General features: G+C 36.9%; 1 long non-coding RNA gene and 1 pseudogene across 1 annotated transcript; both read right to left on the bottom strand.

Moving 5' to 3' along the window:
- Positions 1-662: 662 nt before the first annotated feature.
- LOC109005488 lies at positions 663-1218 on the bottom strand (annotated as a pseudogene).
- Positions 1219-1335: 117 nt separating this feature from the next.
- LOC109005492 lies at positions 1336-8779 on the bottom strand. Its single transcript, XR_001998477.2, has 3 exons — positions 7992-8779; positions 3145-3205; positions 1336-1599 (listed from the first exon to the last, which is right to left on the bottom strand). It is a non-coding gene; the product is annotated as an uncharacterized LOC109005492 (long non-coding RNA).
- Between the last annotated feature and the right edge of the window lie 14164 nt (positions 8780-22943).

Raw genomic sequence — 22943 nt, 5'->3', positions numbered from 1 at the left:
AGAGAGAGTGGGAGAGCTTGAGTGAGTGAAGATCTTATAATTTTCACAGTGTACTTCAACATTCATCTGAATCAAATTTCCTACAACTCCGTGGACGTAGGCAAATTTCCGAATCACATAAATATTGTGATATGTGATTGTTTTTCTCTATTTCTCTTTACTATTCTCGCATTATCATTCCCCAACAATCATTCAATGTTTTAAAGGCTAAAAAAAAAAAGTAGAACGACAAGCAATCACAAATTATCATGCATTTTTTTCCTTTCCAATAACTTTGTTTAAAGCTTTTGAGAGGACATAAGATACTAGATATACTCGATTTTTTGTTGCCCATTTGAAAGGACCAAGCCATCAAGAATGTTCAGTTCTGTATATGTAGGGAATACTGATCTTTCCATCTAGATTCAAGATAGAGATATGGGTGTGATATTTTCTAGATCTTGAGATTTGTAAAGCTAAGGTTCAATCTTGATTAAAATACATTATATCTAAATATGTGCAAATCCTAGTACTCTTGCAAGAGTTGGAGGTCATGAAAAAGCAACCCATGGACAAACAACTCACAGCACACAAAAGCAAAAATGCTTTCTAATGCAAAACAATATTAATATTGAAACCTTAACCATAACGAAAATCATCTCTATGACATGATCAATCTCAGTTCACCAGAATTCATAGAACTTAATGTCGACCCAGAACCTGAAATATACTTGTCGGCCTTCATATGCATCAGTCATTATAGTCACAATACCACGATGCATGAAGAAATCTCTTGTCCCACCCACTACAGAAATGTCCCTAGCCTTCACCCAGATTGGGTTAGCTCCAATGAAGTTTATAGTTCGTAGGTGGTTTGTGCTATTAAGAACAAACGTGAAGCCTAGCCAAGCTATGAAAGTGTTCTTTGTGCCGTACAAGTAAAGGCCCTGAGCCCTGCCAACAGGCTCTGAGTGGAGATTGTTGTCAAGGGTACGTAATGGGGTCGTAAAAAATGACGATGTTCCCGAAATTAAATTGGCTTGCTAAGACGGTTATGTTTGCTCCTTCAGGAGCTACAACAATGGCAGATATGGCATTACCAACATTTTTGCCATTGTAAATGTCGTTATGGAAGTATAAGGTTAAGTGCTTGCATGGTTTATGTTCTTTCTTGCCCTGGTTTGAAGACAACCCAAGTAAAATGAGGAACTGAAAAACAATGCAGTATCTAGCCCCCATTAGTAGTATTGTTGCTTGAGTAATGTCAGGTACAAGTCTCAAATGTAAAGACAATTTGATTCCAACTCTTTGTGTAAATGTCTCACATAACATGAGAACATTCATGAGAGCCTTCCATTATATATAGTGTATGTACAAATATGTAAAAGGAAAATACAAGAGAACATGGAAAAAGAGACGTTACAGAGGAGATTAGAGCAAAGGATTTGTGTTAAGTTTTCATGAATACAGTTTGTAACTGTTGGGTCTATGGTGATGATATGTGTCTCAGTTTCCAATGTGGCGCCCCATCTTTCATAAAAGACTAGGCAAGGTTCCGTGGTGCCAATGATACTGGCCGATCGGTCAACATCCAGGAGAATTATTAGACGTATAGTAATCCTGAGGAAAGTACACGTGTATGAAATTAGGTTTGTGAAAACAAAGCAGAATATAATGGAACACATTGTAGTTACAAAGTAAACAAGTATGTACCAGAAAACTAAACTTCATACGAGAGGGGCTTCTAGGCCTTCATAACCTCAAAACATTACATTACCCAAGATACATAGAGTTAGTTGCCATAGGCGGCAGACTAGATTACAAATGAGCACTCGGCTCAGTAATGTACACCCTATGAAAAGCATAAGGTGGCTAGGGCGGGTACTGGTGCTAAGACGAGTCCTAGTCTCCTCATCAAGGACTCCACCTCTGAAGGACTCCACCTCTGAAGTCTCTTGCTTGTCCTTGATCTTTGACTTACGACTTAGGACATTGGTGACTAAGTTAGCCTTACCTGGGTTGTAACGCCCCGGTCCCATAGGGATCGAAGAGTTACTTCCTATAACCTAAAACTCACAATTCATCCATATATTTATAGACTCAAAAATATTACGTCATCAGAATACTACAAAGTCTCTTAATAAAATCTGCCACTTCTCAGAAATCTTCTATGAGTAATCCACTATACTTAACCGATGCTCCATAATCCTGATCCTTAGCTGGTCTATTCAAAATCATCTAAAAAAATAATTGGAGATAAGGGGTGAGTTATCAACAACTCAGTAAGTAGATGACATATACTAGTGTGTAAACATGAGTATTTTCACAGAGTTCAGAATGCAGAAACAAAACATTTCAGTATCAATATGCAAATCTAAAAAAAAATACATATTATCAAAAAAATCAGAGTGACTTTTCAAATATTTCATATTCAGAAACCAACTTTTCATATTCAAAGACTCCTTTGGCACAACATGACTGAACATCTTCGTTTTATCATATCATATCAGAGCATCATATCATAATAGAGACCATGTTTAACCCCCGTGGTAGTGTTGTGCATCCTGCGGAAAGCCAAGCAGAACATAAATCACCATGTTACCAAAGCGATTGCACTCAGAACAGAAAACCACTATTATATCCTGTGGTGGGCCAGAGGTCACTATTGTATCCCATGACAGGGCTAGAGGTCATTATTGTATCCCGTGATAGGGGCAGAGGTCACTATTATATCCCATGACAGGGCCAGAGGTCACTATTATATCCCGTGACAAGGCCACATATCAAAGTAAAACAGAATCAGAATCACCATATCAGAATCAGAACAGAATCGGAAAGTCATGCTAAAGGTTTTTCAGATGCCACATCATATTAAAACAGAGTACCGAATATTCAGAACATCTTCACATCACATGCGAAATTTATCAAATTTTCATATTTACTCATTTGTTTCAGTTCAATAACAGAATGCCAAAAATAAGCTCATATCTACACCAGTCATGACAGAAAATACTTTCTTCTTAAACAGAATCTCATAAGTATTGCAGAACAAAAATCTGAGGTTGTTTTCAGATTTCTTTTCATAACAAAAGATGCACATTTTCCCAAAAAAGACCTCAGTTCATTTTATTTTAATGCAAAGTCTAGCATAGGAACCCCGCTTACCTGGACTTCTTAGCTTTTTCAGAATTTTCCTCAAAGATGTCGAACAATAATTAAGCGTCACCTGTAAAATAACCACGTAATTCTCGTAAATTTTCAATTAATCACGTATTACAATATATAAGCCTAAACTCCTAAAATAACCTATTTAATTTCTCAAAACCTAAAATCTCATAACCTCGAATTATAAAACATTGCTTTCTAAAATCATCAATATTGATTTAATAACCTTGACTAAAACATTTAAAAGTTGACCTATGTATTGTTGAAAACAAACTATAAAGTTTAAAACTAGATAATATAATTATCCCAAAATATTTTAAAATAAACTATAACTATTTTTGAATAGACTAAATCATATCTAAAGTGTAAAAACAACATTACACCAATATTATTTACTCTTAAAATAAATATTTACTTAATAACATGTTAAAATACTTAAATGATTTTCTGTAATCATAATAAAAAAAAAATTATTAACACATGATACAAATTTTAAAAACTTGGCATAAGTTGCAGTTCAATGGGTAAAAGAGTAATTAAATAAAATTAGCTTAGAAGCATGAAATGCACTAACGTAAAAACTAACTTCTTTGAATAACACAGCAGTTACATACGCGACAGAGGGCACGAAGGTAGCGAGCTGGGCGGTTGCTTACGGAGGTGGGGGCGTCGGTACCACACTGGTTAGAGAGAGAGAGAGAGAGAGAGAGAGAGAGAGAGGAACCTCACCGTGAGCCTGAGGTGGCGCATGATAGGCAGAGGTCGACAGTGGTGAGCTCGATGGCTGGGCAGTGATGATGCTTGAGGCTGAGGCAACCGGCGTGGAGGAGTTGCGGTATGTCAAATGCTCTGTTTCGGGTATTAAAAACAGGGGTCGTTCGGTTGTAGTGAAACAGCGTCTTCCGTCGTGCAGTGGGCTTGCCGTGTGGATTGCGGCGTGGAAGAGCTTTGGTGGTGGTTGTGAGGTTTGGGCAGGGTGGCTCCATGCGGTGGACCTACGCGTGATTGGCTTTCATGGAGTGGCTCTCGGTGGAAGGGTCTCTTGCCGTGATCTTAGTGCTCGTGGTCGAGTTTGACCTGTGCTAACAGTGGGTGGTGCACTGCAGAAGTGCACGGTGCGGGGTGAAGGTCAGTGTAGTTGTTGACGGCAGGGAGGAGTGCAGCTCTGCACGAGTTGCTGCGACTGAGGCCGAGATGGAGATGATGGCGCACATTGAGGCATTGAGCCTTGATAAAGGACGTTAACGGTGGAGGGTAAGGGCGTCGGTTTTACTTGCGTGGAGGTTGGCGTCGAACTAGGAGGGGTTGCACGATGGTGAACTCTGGAGGCTGGTGGCAGCGAAGGCACAGGGTAGTTTTCCAAGTCTAAGATGAAAAATGTGTATCTATATAATTGATAAAAAAAACCTAAAGTTTGTAAAGAAAAAGACGTGGGTAGTGTTGTGCGTAAGAAAAAAATAAATAAATAAAACAATAATAATTAAAGTCCAACAATAAAATTATTCATTAAAGCAAAAAGCAAATTTAAATACAAACAATGATTAATATCAAGAAAGCACATCAAAATAAATTCCACAACTTAAAAATTATAAAATAAATCCAACGAGAAAATTCGATAAATTTGAAAACAAGACAAACAATATTTAAATTAATTAAAATAATCCTTCACTAAAAAAGAACAATACAGTAAAAAAAAATACGGGGTATTACATGGGTTGTACTTAATCTCGCACTAGTAATCACTAGTGGTCTCCAACCATCTCCGTTCTCTCATGCTGAGATTCCTTTGTATAAACAAGTGCTTCAAGTTCTTGTGATCCCAGTATACCTCGCACTCTTTGCCATATAGGTAGTGTCGCCATATCTTTAGGGCAAACACTACTGCTACTAATTACATGTCATGGGGGTAGTAATTCTCTTCATGATCCTTCAATTGCCTAGATGCATAGGCAAACACCTTGCCTTCCTGCATCAGAACGCGTCTTAGACCATACTTCGATGCGTCACTGAATACTATGAATGGCTTATTCGATTCTGGTAATGCCAAGATAGGGGCCGTTATTATTTGCTTCTTTAGTTCCTCAAAGTTCTGCACACATCGAGCAATCCAGATGAATTTAATGCCCTTCCTAGTCGACATCGTGAGAGGGCTTGATAACTTAGAAAATCCCTCCATGAATCTACAATAGTAGCCGGCTAACCCTAAGAAAGTCCTAATCTCTTGTACTGTGATAGGTCATTTCCAATCCATCATAGCCTCCACCTTACTAGGATCCGCCATTGTAACGCCCGTCCTTGTGGTGGGACTTTAGAAAATAATTTTTAAAAAAAGATATGGGAATTACTGACCCTTTTAAAACTTTTTCCCTTTCCTACTCAGGATATAAAAGATTATAAGTTTAAAACTAAAATCTACTCTATAAATTTAAGAGAGAGTTTTGTAGCGGAAATCATTAAGTTAAATAAAAAGTCATTTTTAAAAAAAATAGTCTTTCATTCGTTACATAAAACTTGCCTAGGCTTCTGTCACTCTTCCCTTGGGCCACGTCTGTCCTGACGCTTATTCCTCATTTTTTCCCTGAGAGAGGGAGGAACATACATAAAAATAAACGCGAGTCGAATACTCAGTAAGTACTACTTCATACTGTAAAACTATACTAACATAGGTTTTCATTAATGCATTCATCATTCATCTACATACTATACGTAAAACATTCATTTCATTTAAAAACATTGCAGTTTTTCTTTAAAAGGTTTTCATTTCTTAAAACATTTCCCAAACCTTATACATCATTCATAAATAGCTAAATGATTGCACAACATTCAACTTAACTCTTTTCACTTTTCCTCTAGTCGGTACACACTGTTACGTCCTGTGTGTTGGGATTAGTGGTATTTTGGACCCGGATCCTCCCTTGGCCATAGGTTGGGAATCCCTTTCAGTTAGGGGTAGCACTGGGTGCACTACCAGTACTACTTACCCGGCATTGCAATCTTCCAAGTCCTTTAGTACCATCTTTCATTCAGTCATGGCCGTTAAATATTTCATACATTAAAACATTCATTCATTTGAGTCCTTTCATTTTCATTCTTTTCAGTCAACAGTACATTTCATTTCATAAACATCGTTTAAAAGCATAAGGATAAACATTATTAGTAAACATCATTTCATAGCATTATTTAAACATCATTTCATATCATCATTTAAAAATCCATTTCATAGCCTCATTTAAAACACACTTTATAAGCGTCATTTAAACACACTTCATCGCATCATTTAAATATCACTTAAAAGCATCAAGCATAAACCTCAACAGTTCATTTCATGGAAAAATAAAGACAATAGATACTACATATAACATCCATTTACATGCATACAACTATTACTTTTGGGTGCATAAATAGGGGCTGCCAAAGAAAGCCTTTACTTGCATATATACCTTTAAACATTCATACATAGCATACTTTCATAAACATCATTTCATTTCATAAAACATAATAAAGAGAAACGTTTCATTTTTATATCATATAATTTAGAAAACTCTATAAAAGTATGAACATAATACTTATCTGGACTCCATACTATTTACATTTCATACAGTCCATTCATGTACGTGTCAGATGGCAACCTACATACATACATACATAACCTCACATTATTCCTTTCCTTAAGTGTATAACTTAAACTTACAAAATACACAAACTTCTCTTCACTAGGACTTCCTTCACTTAGACACACTTTATTACCCAAGTCTATCTTCTATGCTTTCCTTTATCACTTTTCCTCAATCTTAGGGTCATAACTTGTGACCCACTTGAGGTCACCTTTCAAACACAGAGCCTCATACTTCACGTTTTTATCCTTCAAAGTGAACCTCCTTGATTCACCTTAAAGTTAAGACACACAATCACTTTCATCATGCTCCTCCTACCAAACCACCCATCCTAATGCATAACTTGAACCAACCAAGTCATGCATCTCAACCCTAGTCAATACACACATCTCTTCCTTCATTCATGTATGACCTAATCAACACTTCACCGTATTCTTAACTATGCATAATACACAACTTTAAGCCAACATTGAGGCTTAAACATCGTGTACCATGTTTAGGATAGATTATCTATTACATATGGTAAATCTGCCCAACACATGTGTCCAACCAATTACATGTGTACTCTATCCATTTTATCACTTAAGATCAACATATAATCCATTATACGCCCGCTTGTGTAAACAAGCTTCATACTCTGATTATAACCTTCAACTCAAACTCAACTAACACCTCATGGTACACAGCACCTCGAAACTACATAACTTATTTCGATACTTCACTCGACCTACATGACATACGACCACGTCATGATTACACCGCATCCAATCACTGTACACAATTCGCAACCCCAAATTGTACAATGATTCCATCACCTCACAAGGCATCCAACCATTACGCAAGCTGCGTAGTGATCACATCACTATACACAACACCATCACATCACAACTACACACCTAGTCCCGTCACTTCACAACATATTGCCAAATCACCGACTACATCACACGGCACAACATCTCGTCACTTCATACTACTTACAGCCACAACACTACACAATATTGCCCAACACTTCAACTACACCACCACATCAGAACTACATAGTGACGTTGTTCACAGTTCCCAATACTTCACATCACAAACCACACTGCATCACAGCCCCATCACTTCACACTACACAACTTCACACTTCACACTTCACAATGCATAACACACTTCAAATATAACAGCACAGTCCACAAAAAAATCCAGCTTCTCAATAAAATAACTATCGAGAGAAAGGGAGAGAGATTATACCATGTGTCAAGGCTGATCTGTTGCATCGCTTGCTGCCCAACATGGTCCTGCGATGGCGGCTACACATGTGCTAGGAGAGGCCGGTTGGGGCCCGATGGTCGCTACCGTGACCCTAAGACAGGGCTGTTTGGGTAGTTAGGATTTGGTGGGGCTTCGTGGTGGCGGCAGGAGGTGGAGAGGGGTGGTGCTGGGTGGCTGGCTTGGTCATGTACGGTGGTGGGGATGTGCATGGGTGCTTGAGGCCGAAGGGGAAAAGAGAGGAAGGCAAGGCCTCGCCTAGCTGGGCACGGTGTTACTCGGGCTGAGTCACGGGGCTGACCCCGTGTGGCAACAGTCGTGGCTGGAGGCGGCGCACGGCAGCAACACACCAAAACGCGTCAGATTCTTGAGGGAGATGGGAGAGAAAGGCGTGGATTTGAGAAGGGAAGGGGTTGGTGGCATTGCGGCATGGTGTGGTGGTGGTGGCAGCCGCAGGTGGCGGCGGATCTAAAGGAATCCAAGAGAGAAAGGAAAGATCGGGAGGGAGAGAAATAGCTTTGGTGTGACGGTGGAGCCGTGAGGGAGGGGTGGTCGATGAGGCTTGACAGTGAGATCGTGGGCTTCTTGCGATGGCGCAGTTGAGAGAAATTGAGGGAGGAGAGAGAGAGGGCTATGGGCTTCAAGCCTGATTGTGAGAGAGAGAGAGAGAAGGTGGGGAAGGTCGCCAGTGACGATGTGGGGGTGCCGACAATGGTGGTGCGGCTGGGTTGTGGGGGCTGGGAAGCCGAGAGGGAGAAAGGGAATCCGGGGAGAAGGCGTTGGCTTGGAGGGAGGGGAGGAAAGAGATGGAGAAAGGGAAATGGGGAAAAAGTTAGGGTTTTGGGGATTAAATCCCAACCCTTCATCTAAAGGTCCTCATATTTGATCTAACGGTGAAGATTTAAATACTGAAAGAAACTAACTAAATAATAGGAATTAAAATAGAAATACAATAAAACTAATTTAAAAATCAACTTTAAATTCTAAAAATATAATCTTTCATCATAAAATAAAATAATAAAATTCACTAAATGTTTTTAAGAGAAATAAAACCATCTAAGTAAATAGAGTTTTTAACATAAAATGAAATAATGAATATTACATAATACTCTTAAAGAACTAAAACCATTTAAATAAAACGATTTTCTAAAACTAAATCATTTTCGGGTCTTCACAATATAAAAAGGCTTACTTGAAAACTAGGTTTAGTCCAATAACACTAACTTAAAATATCCCATTTAAAATAATTTTGGGCATTTAAAATATTTCAAAGACTTTAAAATACTGGGTTCCATTTAAAAATCATCTGCTAAATTTAAAATACAACTTCGAGGTTTAAATGCAAAGGTGAGACTCGTGACCAATCGAGAGAAAATGAGTGGTTCGTCACAACCATGATTGCTTCCCTAGTTATCACTTGACCTAAAAATCTTACTTCCTCCAACCATAACTCACACTTACAGAACTTGGCATACAATTGATGATCCTGATGGGTCCTCAATACTATTCTCAAGATCACCCTATGCTCCTCAGCATTTCAGAAATATATCAGGATATTATCTGTGAACACTATCCCAAACAAATCCAGGAATGGCTAGAACACCATATTCATAAGATTCATAAAAGAAGTTGGGGTGTTTGTCAACCCAAAAGGCATTACAGTGAACTCATAGTGAACGTACCTAGTCCAAAAACAATATAAACTAGGTTAGGAGACTTCACAAAAATATTTTGTATGGCACATTCTGTTGAACACATTTGGTTTCATTGAGTCTCCTTACCTATACCAGTGGTGAACTAGAGAGGCACGCCGCCTTCCTTAATCCTCAATTGATGGTAACCCAATCTGAGATCTATCTTGGAAAAGATTGAAGCTCCTTGCAGTTGATCGAATAGATCATCAATCCTAGGTACTGGGTACCTATTCTTGATTTTCATCTTTTTTAACTCCCAATAATCGATATACAAGGGTTCCATCTTTCTTCTTCCCAAATAATACCTCACTCCCTAAGGCAAGGTACAAGGTCTAATGAACCCCTTAACCAAAAACTCATGTTGTTCGTTCTTCAGTTCCTTCAATTCTGATGGACTAGAACAAACACTAGTTCTAAGTCAATTGCAAACTCTATTTCCTTGGCAGGTGGCAATCCAATAGGGTGTCCTCCACTTCCTTATCCACTCCTTTCCTCAAGGTTAGGTGTACTAGATAAATCTCAACTCATTTCACCAATTCTTTCTTAACCTGCAGTGAGGTGATAACTTCAGGCAGGAAGCATAATTTACTTCCCTTAAAGATCCTAGTCTCCATTCCCATTACCAGAAAGGTTACCATCCTTGGACCTCTGCTTCCTTATAATCTCCAAAAATATGGGTCATCAAATTCTTTCTTAAACTTTTCCCATGAAATCCTTCCCGTGGCTCCTAGTTCCATAGTATAGAGTTGCCTCTGGGTATCTCACCATAGAGCTGCTTCTCCCTGAAATAGGTAGCTTACATAGAGCACCTTCTAATCTTATGTGCATCGACATACCTCAAACGTCCTCTCTATGAGTCAAAAATTGCTCGTACATACATCCCCTTCCTTCTTCTCTGGGCGTTCCTATTGATTGGACTTGCATATGATAGGAACACATCTCATATTGTTGTTCCAACATATCCGACATTTGATTTAGCACTCTAGCTAGTTTCTCGTCCCTTCCTTCGTCAGAAGATCCTCTTTCATGACCATTTGACGCCATCGTTAAATCCTGCCACATAGCCCAAGTCTATTAAGTACTATCCCACCTCACCATCCTAAGCATAGATTTGGCTTAATGCTAGAATGTTCAACCTATCATACTATATCACTCCTATTTTCAGGTACAGTCCTATACTTCTAAAAGTTGTCTGGAATCACGCATAAAAATGTGACTCTGATACCAAGATGGCTCCCTGTCCCTCATGAAAGGCTAGGTGAGGTTTTGTGGGGCAAAAGATGTTGGCTGATCAGTCAACACTCAGAGGAATTGTTAGGCATGTAGTAATCTTGAGGGAAGTACACGTGTATGAAATTCAATTTATGACAATGTAGTGGAATATAACAAAACACGTTGTAATTACAATATAAACAAGTATGAACTAGAAAAATAAACTTCATATGAAAGGGGGTTCTCGCTCTTCATAACCTCAAAACATTACATCATCCAAGATACATAGAATTAGGTCTCGTTTGGATTGAGAGTTGAGATGAAAGTTAAAAGTTGAATAAAATATTGTTAGAATATTATTTTTTATTATTATTACTTTAGAATTTGAAAATTTTGAATTATTTATTATATTTTGTGAGAAAATTTAAGAAAGTTGTAATGATGAGATGAGATTATATGAGTTGAGTTGAGATCACTTCACAATCCAAACGGGGCCCGTCGTCATAGGCAGCCGACTAAATTACAAATGAGCACTTAGCTTAGTAATGTACATCCTACGAAAAGCACAGGGTGGCTACGGCGGGTACTAGTGCTAAGACGGGTCCTAGTCTCCTTAGTCGTGACTTAGTTGGGATTGACTCCTCTTCCTTAGGCATCATGCTAGGGTCCGAACCTCCATGAAAGTCTATGGTCCTAAGAATAGAACCATAGGTAGGTTAGACATCTATTACAAAACCGCTACAAAAGATAATACTATCGAAGATTCTATGAGAACATTTCATGTAAATACTAGAAGAACACATATACGCATGGGGAGGTGTCACCCCCTCTCTTGAATCTACGTGCGTCCTCAAAACCTGGCGATGAATCACCCTCTTAGTGAATATAAATATATATATATATATATAAATATAAGCATTGCTAAGAATCACCCTTCTGAGAGGTAGCCTTTCTTTATGTAAATAGATAAAATCTCAAGAATACTATTATGGTAAGGAGTCACTCATCTCTATATAATAGAAGACCTATAAAAGCTAGGATTCGGCATATCTCAATCGAGTATTGTTCTTTGCTCATAGGCACTCATCTGCCACATAGGCCCTCTGTTGCTCATGGGCATGCACTCTTACTCATAGGCACACACTTGCTCATAGGCACACACTAAAACTTGTTGCCCCGATGATGCTGCTCTACCCAACTGTAACCAACAAAAAAGACACCGGCACGTGATACGTCAGGGGATCTCACATCCCAACTATCAGGTGAGGCAAAGTATAATATCCACTCTCCACCAGGAGTTTTCCTTCTAGTTTGATGTTTATGGTAACGCTTCGTGGAATGGTCTCGAGGAATTCTTCGTCCTGTACCACGAATATAGACTCACCCTGAGTCCACTTTCACTCACACACACACTTGTATCTAGGGTTCCCACGCAGGGTCTCATCATTAGTTGCAGAAACCAGTTAAAAGCATCGTAAACATTGAAAGCATCGAAAATCAATGAGCAAATATAGCTGGAAACATAGTGCTTGAAATATTTATTAATGCTTGTAGAAAGAGGGAGAAGATTATAGAAGTAATGCAATGCCTCTCACACACAACATTTACCCCACATTACCCAGTACTGTCTTACAAGCTAACCTACCTTCATATGTTCAAAATCCTCTCGTCGTCTCTCCACTCCTTGCTTTCTACAGCAATCGCCTTCTCGAGCTCTTTAGTGAATAAGGTCTCAAAAGTGAGATCTTGTCCCACCAGGTCCTTTAAATAGAGTTGGAATACCAGATGTCTTTTCTGACGTATCTCTGACTCCAACTATGCTTCGATAAAAGTCTTTCATCCGTGTCATGTCATGCTATGGGATGACAGAGACAGGTGACCAGGGTATGGTCTGCACACCCTATGGTCTGCCAACTCCTCTATCCTTCCTTGAACAATCCTTCACATAGCGTTAGACCATACTCTGGGTCCTGACAACACATCTTATCGTGCCTTCACCTTTCATTGCAAAGCCACTCTAGATGTGACCTCTTAGATGGAGTGTGGGCTTCTGCACACGTTTCTGACACTTCTCCGAACTCTTCTATGATATCTTAGAAAGTTCCAATGTCTAGTTATGTTGGTCTTTGAACGTAGCTCCTCTTTGGGTGGGTAGCCATATCTCGCCCGAGCTCATCAGTCCTTCAACTCCTCGTTCTCATCCTCACAAGAGATGAATTTTCTAGCTCGTTTACCATAGCCGAGTTCCACATTTCTATCTCGCTCTGGGACATGTCAGCCGAATTCCCACAACATGCTTGCTCGCCCAGATGTTGGACTAGCTATAGTCGGTGTCTCCTGCTACTGATTTCTTAGACCATTGAAGTGTTTCTCATCTTTTCATTTCCTTCAACTCCCCGAATGGTTTGTCCCCTTTCATGTTAGGTAGGGTCCTCACAACAGACTTTTATATCGAGACTATTTAGTTTGTCCTAAAAGATATTCAAGAAATTTTAGAAGGAACCTATGTGCATCATTGGTCGGCTGTGTTGGATGGCATTCTTACTTTTGAGAGCCACTTTGATTTCATAAGTGAGTTCATTGAGATTTTCTTGAGGTGTATTATCGAAGTTTAGGAGATCCTAGCAATACACTAGATGTTGGCATAATTATGTTACAAGGAAAAGACAATGTTTTGATGGTTTTTGAAGGGTTGTCGTTTTGGGATCCTACTTTTGTTATATGTATAGTTTAACTAAGTTTTCTGAATGAATTATGTTAATTTGGTTTATGTGAATATTAATGGAAAAATATTCATATTTTGAGATTAGCATTTTGGTACATGAAGGGATGTTTGGAAATAATTTTCATCTCATCTTATCTCATCTCAATATCATTTACTTCTCAAATATCACTTAAATACAAATATTTTCAAACTAATCATTACAACTTTTTCAAACTTAAAACAAAAAATAAAAAAATAATTCAACTTTTTCAAATTTCAAAACAAAAATTATATTCTAACAATATTTTAATTTTATTATATTTTTTATTCAACTTTTTCTCTCTCATTTCCCAAAACTCAAAAAATACCTAACTCGAACTATCTTACTACTATTTACAAAATTCTCATATCTTCCTTATTCCCCAAGCGTCTCCTAAGTATTGCTCAAAAATATTATCCGTTACGAATATTGTATACTGTTAGATGCTAGATGCATTGCATCCTTAACTGTCATGAATGGATGTATGTAACCTTGTATTGCATGTCTCAATGCTTCAAGCTTTGTCAAATCCCAAGTGGAATTTGGGGCGTTGTCACACAAAGCTCTTTTATTTTATTTTTCTTTGATTTTTGTTTTTATGTATCTCAACTCAAGTTTATGAATATTTACCTTCTAACGCCAATATCTTTACCTTTACCTTTTATGGATCTCACATATATTTATTCTATATATGCATTCCCAATTCTTTTATATGCGTGTACACACACACATATATATTACATAAATAGGCAGTTTTGAAACAATGCACCAGTACATATCGATATTAAACTATTCCATTTCAGCTTTAAGATCGAAATGATCATCTTTGGAACGAGATTCAAAACTTCAGTTCATAGAATTGGCTTACATACAGGTTTCTGTTTTCTCTGCAGCCATCGGGGAAGAGATAAATAAATGCAAATCTGAATTGGTTAAATTCAGTATATTCAGTAGAAAAGAAAGGTTGAGCCATTGGTTTTGCTATTCGAATGCAGGAAGACTAGCCAAATGATATAATGTCCTTTCAATTCACCTCGAGATAGAATAAAATTAAATCTCATTGTTCTAATTATTATTCTTAATTCTTTAGCCTCCTTGCATGTTGCATGTGTCCTCTTTGAATGATGTTCTACTTTGTGTTCAGAACTTCTGATTAAAATATATAGATTGTACCAATAGTTGCTAATATAGAACACTTTGTCATCCATATATGCAGTATATTAACCCTTTTTTCTCAGTACATTTCAAAAGTGTTTGGTAATGGGGATTTGCAGGTTGTTCTAATATTGCATCAATTACAACTTTGACAAGGCAAAGGGGTCGTCCAATAAACAAATAAAGACAGAAATGTAAACAATCTGTCATTTGGGGTCCAACCAAAGACTTTTTAATTCAATATGTTACATAAAACCAAGTACCAAAGCTTGATGATGTGTGGATCCGTCAATGATTCTGGGAATTCTCTCTTCTTCTTCTTCTTCTTCTTTTTTTTTTTTTTAAAGTATTATTGTTCTAATATGGGTATAGTAGTTTACTGACTTTTAGGAGGATTTGTCATGAATTTGAGAGAAGATAATCTTATTACCTACCATTTTCTTGATTTCTTCTTGAGATTGTTGCTTATGAATTTCCTTGGAATGCGTTTTTTCCATTATTATAGAGACAAATTAGTTTTCATCGTATATATTCGTTCTAGTTCTAGATTAAGTATCCATTCAATCTACAATATCCATTAATGGACAATTGGGACATCAAAACACATATGCTCTACATGAAAACCAAATCTTAAGAGCGTTTTAGTTGTTATATTAATGACCCATTGATATCTGAGTTGTATGTGATTATAACGATTCAATTAAGGCACAAATCACATCTAAACCTATACTCTTTTAAAATGACCAATCAATGATACAATTAGAATCTTATTAGAATTTCGTAAAGAGTAAGAATTTCCCTATCCTAAAAAATGCGAGGAATACTGAAATCAACTAGACATTATTGCATGTATGACCTTATTAGAAGAGTGGATAGTTAATTAACCATCCTCGCACGTTTGCTTGGAAATATTTCTTTAATTGTTCTTTATGTTTTTGTTAAAAGTAATGCTACATGTATTTATAATTTTACTTACAAGACTCACTTTTTAGTTTTCTTTTGAATTTCAAATTTGATGATTTTAAGCATATCAATAATTGACTTATAGAAAAGTAAGTTTTTTTTAAAATACATTTAGCCTTTTCCTTTTGCTAATATACACACATGCATATAGTTTTGATGCATCTTCCTAAGTAATGATTAAAAGAAAAGTAAATAATAATATTATCATAAATACATACACCTTTCCACTGTTGATATAACATGAATGAGCTTATTTATAATAGAAGTTTAAAAAATTCAAGTGTTAAATCCTGGTATACTCAATTCATTTTTCGTAAATGCCAACATACTTTTTTATTCTAGATCGACTCATTCCTTTGTTTTCAGAGTATTTGCTAAGAATTGTAATAGGGAACCAAAACTACTTTTTTTTTTTTAAGAGCAGGAAGTCACATGTCCAATAGTGACACCCTCCAGAATTTATTAATCAAGCCCTCACTTATGGCGGAGAAATACCGCGATAACAAACAAGGCCCATCGGAAAACCCAACAAGACTGCAACCAAGAAAACATTTTATTACAATCCTATGGAATGAAAAACAAAACAAAACCACAAAAACCAGACAAACTAGCATCTTAAAGATGGGAGGGCTAAGAAATCCAAACTGAGCAATCCTCTAAGAATCTGAGGCATATCGCAATTATTAGAAAAAACCAACTCAGTGCTGAGGCCCCTTCCTTGGCTAACTAATCCGCCACCATATTACCTTCACGAAACACATGTTGAACATGGGAATGAATAGTGCGAGACAATCCAACAAGTTCCTCCCAAAAATATTCTAAGTACCACACACCACATCGCCCTCCATTCCACCAACAAATAACCACCATCGAATCCATTTCTACAATCACATTAGAAATATGTAATGATTTACAAATTCTCAAACCTTGAAGGAGCGCAAGAAGTTCCGCTTTGTTGTTAGAACCGAAACCAATATGAGAAGCATAAGTTTGGACAAGTCGACCTAAGTCATTTCAAATAACCCCACCAATGCCACAAGTGCCCAGGTTTCCCAAACTACTATCATTTGTATTCAATTTGTACCATCCCGATGGCAGTTTCAACTACTTAACCACTTTGCAACAAGGAGCTTTAGGCACAACCGGCTTAATCTGCAAGACCTCTAGAATCATGCCATCTCGGCGAGACAATTTTATGGGATTCTTTGCTGCATGACAAAGGGAACCTAGCCACACACAAATAGAATGAACAACAGCTTCATGAGTTTCCAAAATACCTTCCATACGAGCAAGGCATCTTCTCCTCCATAGGCGCTAAGTAACAATGATGGGAATGATGCCAACTATAAAACCCACCTGAGAAGAAGAGCTAGCATGCCTAAACCAAGTCCCAGAATTCTATTTCCAAAATCTGCCAAGAGGAATACCAAATAGAGTGCCAAAAAATGACCATACTTTTTGAGGAAGATCACCCTCAAAGAGCACATGATTAATATCTTCAAGATGGCCTACATTACAACAATCACATTGGGAAACAAGGGAAATACCAATACGGTGCAATCTCTCATCCACACTCAAGGCCATGTACTAAGCCCTCCAAAAATGTATAGACATTTTTAAATGAAGACTTTTGTGCCAAATCCAATCATGCCAACCAAGAGTAGAACCTCTGATACGAATACAATGCCAAGTAGATTTAGTAAAGAACATACCTGTCTCCATAGGAGTCCAAACAAGAACATCATTTCCGGAATTAGGCCCAGATAAAGAGACTAAAATCTCATCCACCTTCTCCTACCCAACTAAGTTCTCTAAAAGATCCACATCCCAACTATCCGACAGCCTACACACTCTTTAACTTTTAGCAAGGGTGAACCCACTAATGGCATCTCATTAATAAGGGGACCATTATCCCTACATTTGTCAAACCAGAAAAAAATCTCTCATTCTCTAATCTTCCACTTACAATTATTCAACAACAACGGGATACAATTAGTAACCATTCTCCAAAATCTAGACCCTTTAGTGGCCTCTATTAAAAACCAAGGCTTCGAACCCACATATTTTGCTTTGAAAAAGTTAGCCCATAGAGAATTACCTTGTAATAGATTCCAAGCAAAAATGCATATGTAAGGCTCTCTGAGTATCTTGAAGATGTCGTAACCCAAGACCACCTTCTTCCACAGGGTTGCAAATATGTTTCCAAGCCACCCGTTTCATTCTATCTAGCCCATCGGATTCTCCCCAAACAAAAGAGCATCAACTTATGAATCTTGGTGATAGTAGCTTGAGGGACATGTAAAACAGTAAAGAGGTGAATCACCATGCTAGATATAACATGCTTTAACAGAACTAGTTTCCCACTAGAAGATAATAATCTCATCTTCCAACCACTGATTTTTTGCCTCACTTTATTCACCATGCCGTCTAGATGAGACTGCTTAAGGCGCCCCAGAATAATCGGTACTCCTAGATATTTAAAAGGAAAAGTCCCCTCCATGAACCCAGTATGACGTAATAAACTCTGCTTGTGCATAGGGGGAATTTTGTCTGAACAATATAACGTTGATTTTTAAATATTGATAGTCTATCTCGACCACCTCTCATATTGACTCAGAATGTGTTAGAGTACTCGAACCGATCTCTGACTTCCATTAGAAAAAACCATTACATCATCAACATACATCAAATGAGAAACAATAGGCATACCTTGGGCCTGATAGAAAAATGGCCAAATCTATTCTCTCTCACGCTGCCATGAATCATCTTGGATAGGACCTCTTGCTGAATGATAAACAGATATGGTAACAAAGGATCCATTTGATGAAGACCACGGCCTCGCGGGAAGAATCCCTTGACTGTGCCAACCGAATACCAAGGGCTTGAAATACAAGAATGCACCAAGTCACTGAATTGAGAAGAAAAACCAAACCTTCGCAAGACTGTAATCAGAAAAGCCCAATCCACACGATCATAAGCTTTTGCCATATCCACTTTCAACATAATATTTCCCCTGTCAATTCTTTTATTAATGGATTGAACCATTTCCTAGGTGAGACCAATGTTCTCAAAGATACTTCTCCTAGGAATAAAGGCTCCTTGCTCTGAAGATATCAGGCGAGGTAAGAGACCTGTTAATCGATTCACAATAATCTTGGAGCAATTTTTATAAAAAAACAGAATAAAGGCTAATGGGGTGAAATTTATCAAAACTTGTAGGCCAATCCGCCTTTGGTATTAGAACCAAATATGAGGCGGTGAAAAACTTGGGAAGGTGCTTGGATGTAAAGAAATCCAAAACTGCATTCCACACATCAACTTTAACCACTTCCCAACAACTTTTTTAGAAACCCGAACCAAACCAGTCAGGACCTAGAGCACTCTGAGATGGAATGGAAGACACATCCTCAAAAAACTTCCTCTATTGTAGGCGCACAAAGAAGTGAGACATTCTCCTCCTCTAAAATGACAGGATCAATGAACTGTTCAAGTCTAGGCTGCTCAGCCGGTGATTCCCCTTGAAGGAAAGAAGAAAAATATTCCACTGCCCCTTGGTGAACGCTTTCCGGCATCTCATAGAACACCCAATTGGAATGCATTTCCAACACTCTCTTTCTCCTCCTATTGGCTAGGCAAGCATGAAAAAAATTTTGAATTCCGATCGCCATCCACCTTCCATTTTAACTTTGCCATTTGTGCCAATCTCAACTCTTCCCGTCGCCTCCAACTTGCCAGGTCCGAGACAACCATATGTAACTCCCTCTCCAAATTTCCTCCAATTTAATTGAAGCTGTTACTCAATCTCCTCAACCTTTTTTTCAAGAGCATCAATATGAGCCAAGGTATGACCAAAGACCCTTTTATTCCACTCCCTTAACATCAGCTTAGTCTGCTTTAATTTACTAGACAAAATCTGAATAGCTGAACCCCCCACCCGAGTAGCCCAAGTTGTCCGAACACAGTCCAAGAAACTATGGTGATCCACCCACATCTGTTGAAATCGAAACAGAGCTGGGCCATACAAGAAATGATCTTTCTTGAACTCAATAAACATGATAGCATGATCTGAAGTAGAACGCGGCAAATAAGAACAAATAGCATTTGGGAACAAAGCAAGATAGGAGCTGTCCATGAGAGCACGATCAAGATGTGCCCAGGAGCGGGCAAGACCCGACTGCCCATTACACCAAGTAAAAACACTCCCTTTCGTAGCCATTTCCATCAGACCCCCTTGATGAATCCAATTATTAAAATCCTCCATAGCCATACTAGGACTAGGCCTACTTCGCCTCATTTCTGAGTCATTACAAATAATATTAAAATCACCAACAAAAACACAAGAGTGTGATTCCAAATTATTATAGCTGAGATCATCCCACATTATAAGGCAAGGTTGGTTGCCAAGGTTATACCCAAACTAAAGGCTTGGGTTATTCTGAAACATTTTCTCCTGTTGCTAAAATGGCAACTGTTAGATCTCTTTTGGCCATTGCTGCTGTGAAAGGCTGGCATCTTACACAGCTTGATGTTAATAATGCATTTCTGCATGGGGATTTATTTGAAGAAGTATATATGGTTTTACGTCCTGGTTTTCACATTAAAGGGGCGTCCTAAGTTTGCAAGTTGAACAAATCACTCTATGGTTTGAAACAGGCCTCACTTCAGTGGTTCTCCAAGTTTTCCACTTCTATCCTTTGCTTGGGTTTTCAACAATCTAAAGCTAATTATTCTCTTTTTACCAAGACTGAGTGTTCATCTTTTATTGCTCTTCTTATCTATGTTGATGATATTCTCATAGCTAGTAATGATATGCAAGTTGTTGTGTCTTTAAAGTCCTTGCTTAATGAGAAGTTTAAGTTTAAGGACCTTGGCAAACTCAAATATTTTCTTGGTTTGGAAGTGGCAAGATCTCTTGCTGGTATTTCATTGTGTTAGAGAAAATATTCATTGAAAATTCTTCAAGATGCTGGTCTCCTTGCTTCTAAACCTGTTACTTTTCCTGTTGAGCAAAATATTAAGTTGAGTAAGGATGTGAGAGATTTGTTGCCTGACCCTACAGTTTATAGAAGGCTTGTAGGGCGCCTTCTTTACCTCACAATAACTCGGCTATATTTATGCTATTCTGTCAATAGACTTAGCAAATATAGGGCTTAGCCTAGACAGCCTCATTTACAAGCTGCCTACAGAATTTACAATATGTCAAAGGCACTCCTGGCCATGGACTTTTCTTTCTAGCTGACAATACATTGTCTCTTAAACCCTTTGCTGATTCTGATTGGGCTTCTTGTCCTGACCGTAGGAGATCTACAAGTGGTTATTGTGTTTTTCTTGAGAATTCTTTGGTTTCATGGAAGATCAAGAAATAGACAACTGTTTCTAGATCTTCTGCCGAGGCTGAGTATCGATCAATGGCCTCTACTAGTTGTGCTATCATTTGGTTTCTGACCTTATTATTTGATTTTGGCGTTTCACATTCTCATACTACTAAACTTTTTTGTGTTAGTCAGACTGCCTTACATATTGCTTCTAATCTAGTTTTCCATGAAAGAACGAAGCTTATTGAGCTGGACTATCATTTCATTCGGGAAGAAATACAAGCTGGTGTTATAAAGACCTTCCATTTGTCTTCTAGTCATCAACTTGCTGATGTTTTAACCAAACCTCTTGGTTATCACCAATTTCATCATTTTTTCAAGATGAGAATACATTCTATATACTCTCCATCTTGAAAGGGGTATTTGGACATAATTGTCCTTTTATGTATAAGGATAGAATTGTAATTTCATTTATTTTTTTACTTCTGTAATATAGCACACTTGCCGTATAGCATTTTTCTTCCCTTTAGTTCAGCTTGTATAAATAGGTTACTGTACATGGACTTTAATGATTAATTCATTTTCACACGATTCTTTCTCCAAAACCTCTTTTCTTTTTTGTATTATTGCTCTACTAGGGTTTCTGTTATCTGAGTATTTTCTACACTTTACATTTAATTTGTATGTAAAATTAAAGAGATTTCAAGTTGTTCTTTATATCTCGTGTATCCAAATTAAAAGTTAAATTTGTGTAAAAAATGCTGTTTGAATATTACAATCACATCCTTTTGATTTAACATTATCTGTCAAATTTTGAATTTATTATTTTTAAAAATAATATTTAATTAATAATTGGTAGAAAATATCATATCAATATCATGGATGATATGTAGGAGGCACTTTTTTTTTTTCTCCCTCTTTCCATTGGTTTTGTGAGAGAGTATTAGATCTCAGATAGTGAAAGTGTTTCATTTTATTTCATCTTATCATTATAATTTTCTTAAATTCTCACACAAAATATAATAAACAATTCAAATTTTTTAAATCTCAAAACAATAATAATATTAAAAAATAATATTCTAATAATATTTTAATCACCTTTTAATTTTTATCTAAAATTATCTTATTTCTTTTCATTATCCAAACTGCACCTCATATCCACGCCATTTTGTACCATATTATTTGTTTGATGTTTTTTTTTTTTAAGTTTCCTATGTCAATGCACTACCTGTTGCAAAACTCATTACAATTAATAAAAAAGTAAAAATATCACTATTTTATTTTATTTAGTGTGTCAATTATCGAGTTTGTAAATAGGTTTTTCTTTGAATAAATTTATATGCAAACGTCTTTATTGACCCATTAAATAGACTATTAGGCCTGATTTGGATAGAGATATGCTTCTATTTTATTTTATTTTATTTTATTTTATCTCATCTTAATATTTAAACAATACAAACATAAATATTTTTTAATTTTAAATATTTAAAATTTTCATCTAATCATTATTAAATTATTAAAACTTTTCCAAACTTTTAAATAAAACATAAAAAATAATTCAATTTTTTTAAATTTTAAAACAAAAATAATATTAAAAAATAATATTATAATTTTATAATATTTTTATTCAACTTTTTTTTTTCCTCAAAAATCAATAAAGCATTTTAACTTAAACTATTTTTAATTTATTTTATCTCAACTCAAATATCTTATTATTATTTAAAAACTATATCAATTCGTCTTATCGGAATTTACTATCCAAACCTTGCAAAAGCTTGCCGTTTTAATATAAAAAAGAATTAGGTAATTTGAATATTTTATGAATATAATAAATTCGTATTAAACACCTAA

This window comes from Juglans regia, chromosome 11, assembly GCF_001411555.2.
Source record: "Juglans regia cultivar Chandler chromosome 11, Walnut 2.0, whole genome shotgun sequence".
Taxonomy (NCBI): domain Eukaryota; kingdom Viridiplantae; phylum Streptophyta; class Magnoliopsida; order Fagales; family Juglandaceae; genus Juglans; species Juglans regia.
This window is presented reverse-complemented; position numbering and strand designations above follow the sequence as displayed.